Source organism: Medicago truncatula, unplaced genomic scaffold (assembly GCF_003473485.1).
Source record: "Medicago truncatula cultivar Jemalong A17 unplaced genomic scaffold, MtrunA17r5.0-ANR MtrunA17Chr0c04, whole genome shotgun sequence".
Lineage (NCBI taxonomy): Eukaryota > Viridiplantae > Streptophyta > Magnoliopsida > Fabales > Fabaceae > Medicago > Medicago truncatula.
The window spans coordinates 168,357-175,890 of record NW_024340365.1 but is presented as its reverse complement, the minus strand read 5'-3'; positions in this window follow the sequence as shown (position 1 = coordinate 175,890).

Here is a 7,534-nt window from a genome sequence, read left to right as displayed (position 1 = left end):
AAAGAGATACCTCTTGTAAGGGTTGTTTGGGGTGGAGCATCTGGTGAAAGTTTGACTTGGGAGTTGGAGAGTAAGATGCAAATATCGTATCCGGAGTTGTTCGTTCGAGGTAAGATTTCGAGGACGAAATCCTCTAAGTTGGGGAGAGTTGTAACGCCCTAGTAGTATTTTATTTATTTTAGAATTATTTAAGGTCTTATGTGTGTTGTTTTAAAAGTATTATATATGATTTATGTGGTGTGTGGAATTTATTTATATAATTTATTTAATATAAATAGAATAATAAGAGAAAATGGCTTATTTTAGGAGGATAGGGATTAATTAGAAATTAATGGTTATTAGGAGGGGTTTAATGAAATAAAGGAGGTTACACTTTGAGAGAATAAGGAAAGAAAGATAGGGAAAAACAATAGTACGTGAAAACATTTTGGTTGGAGAGAAGAACCAGAGAAAGCAAGAGAAAACCAAGAACAAGGGGAAAACTTAGGAGCCGATTGCCGTGTTAATTCTTCTTACAATCTAAGGTAAGGGTGAGACTATCTCTCAATAATTATAATCTATAATTCTGAAATTGACCTAATTGAATGGTTTTGGAAATAATATGAAAATTAGGGTTTGATGATGATTCTGATGGAATGAGTAAAGATGATGTTAGTTTTCTCGGAATTTGATGTTAAGAATGAAAGCTTAATCCATGTTGTTGCTGTAATCCATTAATTGATTGAAATTTTGATGAATTATATGAATTGATGAATATTTGTATGATAGTAGAATGATTCTGTAACTGTTGCTGTTGATGGTTGAATTGTGTTTCTTTATTATGCCTAGTTGTATATAGGACCTATAAACATCTGTTGGAAAACATTTTGGGTGATCAGGGAATTAAAATGGGGTTTTTGGAGTGAGAAGGAGTCTGAAACCGTAGGTTTTGCACTGCCCAGACGAATGGTCGCTTAAGAGAAGCACCCGTCGCTTAAGCGAGCATTCAAGCAAGCTGCCCAGAATGCGATTCTACCCGTTCGCTTAAGCGAACCGTGAGCGAACTGGTAAGCGAAAATTAAGTTTGGTTCTGCCAAGAATTCGCTTAAGCGAATAGTAAGCGACCCTGTGAGCGAAAAACCATTTTGATTCTGTCCAAATTTCGCTCAAGCGAACCGTGAGCGACCCGTAAGCGAACTGAGCCCAGAACTTACTGTAAGTTGGTCGCTTAAGCGAACTAGTCGTCGCTTAAGCGAAGTGAACCTTAGTCAGCCTTTTTCTGAACCTTGCTCGTAAGCTAGGGGACCTCTTTTAGTATTCCTTGTGTGTTTCTTAGCTTGTATAACCCTTGTTAAGTTTCTAATCCTATGTAAACATAATGATAATGATTTGATTGATTTATATAACTTGCGGAGATGTTGAAAAGTGTGAACTAGATGAATGAAAACGTTGCATTAAGAGGAGTGGTGAGTCATATAAATACATATGTAATAGTAGAGTTGTATGTAGATATACACTGGTTGGGTAGTTGCATAATCATCAAGGGGGAGAGCTTCGGCTCTGGAACGCCTTGTCGTTCAAAGCGGTGGAACACTAGTTGTTCAAAGCGGTGCGGAGCGGTGAGGACTTAGGTCCTGCTGAGAATGCTTTAACCATTCGACAGCGGTGTGGGTCATGGCCCTGAATTATGGTACCACATGCATATTTGCATTATTGAGGAGTATTAGATGGGGATGTCGTGTCATAACATGAGTTGTGTTTTGTTGATTGGTTTCTGTTGTGAGTGACTGTTGTTGATTATAAATAACTATGCTTATTGAATAATCTCTGATATTGTAAGGTGTTAGATTTTCAATTGATGTTTTTATATATTATACTTATTGATTGAGAATCTCACCCCTTCTGCTTGAAAACGTTGCCCTTCCTATGGGTAACTTGCAGGTGATCCTGAGTAGTAGGTGGTGGCTCAAGTGTCTAGGGCTCTGATACGTGGGATGGGATTTTCATTGTTTTATTTCATTCTATGTATCGAATTTTGGTTAATGTTGTTGTAGCCCTATGATTGATGAATTATTCTGGTCGAGGCTTTTATGCCAAGATATTGTTCGAAGTTTTAATTGGTTGTTGACGTTTCAATAATAATATTCCGTTGCATATTAAACGACGATTTCTTGGATATTTTATAAATAGATTTTTATATTCTATTTCAGAAAACTGAAAATGAAGTGTGACATGCCCATGTGGATTTTATGACTCTGATGTGTGTTTATTTATTTAAATAAAGTATATTTGGGAATGGGGTGTTACAGTTTTTGACCTAAGGTCCACATTCATACGCCTTTTGACCCCGATCAGTCCCTGACTTTTCAATAAAAAGGTATTTTAAAATACCTCATTTTTTGTTACGAGTCGGGCCCTCTTCACTCTATCTTTATTTTTAATTTCCATCTTTTATTTAATTTTTAAATCAACTTTAATTTTGGTTTTAATTTTTTATTTTTATTTTTATTATTAGTTATTATTTTTATTGTCATTGTTAGTCTTTATCTTGTTTTATTTCATTTTATTATTTTTGTCCAATGATAAGTCCAACAAAATGGTCCAAATTCAGAAAACAGTCTGTCACGTTCATCCATTCCAGTTCACAGCCTCATCTGCAGCAATCCAGTAACATTCAATCCGCGTTTTGCTTTCATCTCAATCCAAAAGCACAGTTTTTGTGCTTTTCCTCAACAAACCCTAACATCAGCCCAGCACTATAAATACATAACCTGCAGAACACAGGAAGGACACGGCAGAACGCACATAAGCCACACGGCAGAACGCACATAAGCCACACAGCAGAATCGCACAACACCAGAAAAGGAGAGGAGAAGCCAGAAATCGCACATCACCAAGAGGAGCAGAGAACCGTAACCGTTCCCAACGCAGATCAGATTGCGCCGATCCAGAACCAAAGGAGTACCGGCTGTGTCACATCAGCATCATACAACAGTCAGTGAACCAAAAAGAACGAACCAAAGGTAGTATTTTTTCTTTTTCTTAGATCTAGGCTGAAATACAACTGTTGTGGGATTTTTGAGGGTAAATACGAGAAACGGAAGAAGAACCGGTTTTAAAAAGTGAAATTTTTTAAGTTCCGGCACGGTGGCGCCGCCCATCTGGGCCGTCTGACCGCCGTGCCGGAACCGAAACCGCCGCCGGTGTTCTTCTTTCTCTCATCGGAGAAGATGAAGAAGCATGAGAGAGAAGAGAGAATTTTGAGGAAGAGAGAGAGTGGATTTGTAAAATGAAAGAAAAAACCGGTCCATAGCCTATATATACATGTCAAAACGGTTCGGTTCTCCTCAATCGAACCAGGCTTGAACCGAACCGGTTTAAGCCCAATTCCCCAACCCGTGAGGCCCAACGCGCGCCTCTGAGCCCAGTTTCCTTTTCTTACTATTCTGCACAACCCATAATGCTACTGCACCTCCTTGTGATTGAACCCAATTTTTATTTCTTTCAAGTCTTGCATACATTTTAATTTTATCTTTTAGCATTGTAATTATTATCTTATGTTCTCTCATGCATATTTATGTCATTTATTTTATTTTATAGCAAGGATGTTAGAATGTAAATTAGGCCTTGATGTAAATAATTTATTTACTTGTCATTTATTTTCTGCAGACCTTAGAATGTAAATAGGTTTTTTTGTAATAGTTTAGGTGCATGTGTGCGTGTGTGGGTGTATGCTCTACTTTTCTGCTTAGGTTATTACGTTTTATTTTCTTGCTCCGTTAGTTTAGCAATTATTCAAAAACAACAAAAACATGCAAATAACCAAAAAATCACAAAAAATATTTTTTTATAATAAACCTTGATCCTAAATCAAGTGATCGTCCTTTTTATTTTATTTTCTTAATCAAATATCAATCAATTTAACTATACTTTGAGTCATCTTTCTTTTAATAAAAAACACAAATCAATTCTTATTTGCCACTTGGCTTTTCCTTTTAAAACCTTTTTCGAAACTAATAAAAAACACCAAACCAATCAAACGTCAATTTCTACCCCGAACTACGAGGTTTTGATCCTTCACGGGTACGTAGGCAGAGGACACTCGTCCTTTCAAACAATAAAATATGTAGATAAATTAGGTCTCACTTTATTTTCCTTTTCATCACATTAATTCCTTCTTTTCAAAATAAGCAAGCAAGTTATAGCACATTGAATTAAATAAAACCAAGAGATTCTCGTAGAGTACTACGGACATAAAGGGTGCTAATACCTTCCCTTTGTGTAACTAACCCCCGAACCCTAAATCTTTTCAAATAGGGGTAGTTTGAACTTTTTTCCCCTTTTCTTAAAAAATTAAATGTTCAGTCGTGGAAGAAATTAGTGAGTCAAAAGCTAATCAAATAGCCTTGATCTCCGAAAAATGACGCGACAGTTTCGTATCCGAAGTTGTTTCCTTAAGGTAATTTTCAAGGGCAAAAATTCTTTCTAGGGGGGAGAGTTGTAACAGCCCGATTTTTTTAGCTAGATTTATTTTATTTATTTTATTGTGTGTTTTATATGTTTATGTGTGATTAATCATCATTGGGTACATTTTCATGGCTTTTCGTATTAGATGGGTATTTTGGTAATTTTGTGAGGATGGGTAAAATTATATTTTTAGTGGGAATTGCTTTTAGTAATTAGTGAGAATGGTTATTTCATTAAGTTACTAGAGAAAGTCGAGATTTTACCGTTAGTGACATTTTACCGTTATTAATTAAAATATCGTTTGAAGTGTAGAAATATTTTGGTTTGGATAGAAATGGGTTAAGCCAATTAGTGGAGATAACACTAGGGTTGTCTGAGAAGAATCAATTCATTCATTTCACAAAATATTTCTAGAGAGAGGTAGAGAGAGAAAGAGGTGAAGAGAAGAAAAAAGGGTTTTGGAGAGAAGAGCTTGAGGAATCAAGATTGAGTGAGCTTAGTGAAGGTAAATCGACATAAACAGAATAAGCAGCGGAATAAAATTTCGATTTACTTTCCTTGGATCATTACGAATTGGAACTTGAACCAGTGATTCGATTGTTACCTTAGAACGTGGAATCTGAAGACGATCGGTGGAATCTGCGAACCGGAATCTCGATCACAGCCAAGCAAACAGCAGAGCCTCTATTGAGTCCACACGAACAGTGCTCCTCCAAAACCTCGGTGCTAGCCAAGAAGACGGAAGTCAGAGAACTAGGGTTTCTGCAAGGAAGACGTAACCGCAAACTATTGCACTAGGTTTCTTTTTATAGAACTCCTTATGTGCTTTGCAAGTCAAACTCGTTTTTGACTTCACTAAGCCCAATACGAGTTTAGTAAATAATGCTAAATCATTCGCATTATTTACTAAGCGCACCCTTTATATAAGTCGTACTTATACATATCGCTTTTGACCGCTCTTTATGTGTGACCCTTTAGGTTCTAGTCACGTTGGCAATGATATTAAATCTAATATTTAATATCATAAACAATGAGCGGTATCTAGCAACACGTCATTGCTACCCAAGTGACAAGAATGTCAAGTGATCTGACGAAACCTTTCATGATAATACATATGTGTATAATTACTCCTTTGTCTCAATATCTTCATTGATCCCAAGGCATAGATAGTGTCACCCTTGTATAGATCAATGTTCATTTATCTTGATTCCGAAATATACTATTTAACGAATAAGTCCAATATCTTATATTGACTTAGTTCGGCATGGCCATGCATATTTATAGTCATATTTCATCAAGAGGCCTAAAGATATATCTCCTGTTTATGAGGAGGGACAAATCCCATCTAGGACACTCATGCCCCTCAGCATGATTCATCAAGTACCCATCAACCAACGTTATTGTTATCCTTTTACAGACAACGTTAGAATGGCAACAAGGCACTTGAATCCACATCTAGAGATCATAGTGGTTTCAGGTATAAGAGCGATATACATTATTATCATTGTGAGAATATCTTATGACAATTTCATAACTTACTATGTAGTATTCTCACAGTGGGTCAATCCAATACAAATATTACTCCTAATATTTATATCTATGTATAGACTTGATATCTCATATCTATGACCCATGAGATGCGGTCATCAGTCTACATACATAATAGTCTCGACGCTTTATTATTATCCTTTATTCATATTAAAGCTTTGACTACGAATATATATATTTAAGAATAGCGTTCTATAAGATAATGTAATCTCATGATTAAGTCACACTTAATATATTATTACACGAACTATCTATTCTAAGGACTTTATTAACATTATCTAAATATAATAAAGAGTGCCATATATTATTACAATAATAAAAGTCATGATACATAAGATAGGTTTAACATAAACTATTGGCCTCTAGGGCTTACACCAACAATCTCCCACTAGCACTAGAGCCAATTAGGCATAAACCTAATACCCATAGATCTAGTATGACCATCATGCTTCTGCTGGGCAAGATCTTTAGTAAGTGGATCAGCGACATTGTCCAATGTTGGTACTTTGCATATTTTAACATCTCCTCTTTCGATAATCTCTCGAATAAGATGGTAACGCCTTTGTATGTGTTTGGATTTCTGGTGAGATCTAGGTTCTTTGGCTTGTGCGATTGCACCATTGTTATCACAAAGTAATTCAATCGGATCCACAATACTCGGGACTATTCCAAGATCAGAAATAAATTTCTTAATCCAAACAGCTTCTTTTGCGGCATTGGATGCAGCAATATACTCGGCTTCAGTTGTAGAATCAGCGACTGTTTCTTGCTTTGAACTTTTCCAGCTCACAGCACCGCCATTTAAGCAAAACACATATCCAGATTGCGATCTAAAGTGATCATGATCGGTCTGAAAACTAGCATCAGTGTAACCAATTACAGATAGTTCTTATTGACCTCCATAGATCAAGAAGGTATCCTTAGTTCTTCTCAAGTACTTAAGGATATTCTTGACAGCGATCCAATGTTCGTTGCCAAGATTAGACTGGTATCTGCTCGTAGCACTTAAAGCATACGAGACATCTGGTCGAGTACATATCATAGCATACATGATAGAACCAATTGCTGAAGCATATGGAATATCACGCATTCGATCCCTTTCGTCATTAGTCTATATATGTACCCTGCTTAAGCCAAGCAATCTTTGTGATCTATCTCTATAGATCCTGATTCCTAATATATAGGAGGCTTCACCTAAGTCTTTCATAGAAAAGCATTTCCCTAACCAAGTTTTGATTTCTTGTAATGTAGGGATGTCATTTCCGATTAATAATATGTCATCCACATATAAAATCAGAAATGAAACTATGCTCCCACTAACCTTCTTGTAAACACAAGGCTCATCTTCATTTTTAATGAATCCATACTGTTGTACAGTTTCATCAAAGCGAAGATTCCAACTTCTAGAAGCTTGCTCCAATCCATAGATTGATCGCTGCAATTTGCATACCTTTTTGGTTGCTTTAGGATCGCCAAAACCTTCAGGTTGTGTCATGTACACATCCTCAAGAAGATTTCCATTAAGGAAAGCAGTTTTGAC